Raw genomic sequence first — 441 nt, 5'->3', positions numbered from 1 at the left:
CGGGCTAATCAAATTCACACGCGTGACCTCTGGGGTATATTAAACGTGTATATAACATGTGTCATCTCTCAAATGTTTTGCAGGCCGAGATATTCATCCACACTAGTAAATACAGCGTTAAAAAAATAAAAAATAAAAAGGTGAGCCAGCAGCAGTGGCGCTGGCTGCGAGGAATTTTGCTCCTCATAAAAACGAGCAGTGGATAGTTTTCAGCGTGCAGCTTGCCAGATCCACGGGAGGGAGACTAAATGATTGAGTTACAACAAATGCACTCCAGCTCTCGGAAAGCAACAATCAGGGTCTGGGTAGGATATTGCGGCCGAGTACAAATTAAAAAAGGGAGCGGGACAGGCTGAGGGAGGGAGGGGGGGGGGGGGGGTGTGTGTCTAGTTCTCACACACACACACACACACACACACACACACACACACACACACACAC

This window comes from Anarrhichthys ocellatus, unplaced genomic scaffold (assembly GCF_004355925.1).
Source record: "Anarrhichthys ocellatus isolate YVR2014 unplaced genomic scaffold, GSC_Weel_1.0 scaffold35, whole genome shotgun sequence".
NCBI lineage: Eukaryota > Metazoa > Chordata > Actinopteri > Perciformes > Anarhichadidae > Anarrhichthys > Anarrhichthys ocellatus.
This window is presented reverse-complemented; position numbering follows the sequence as displayed.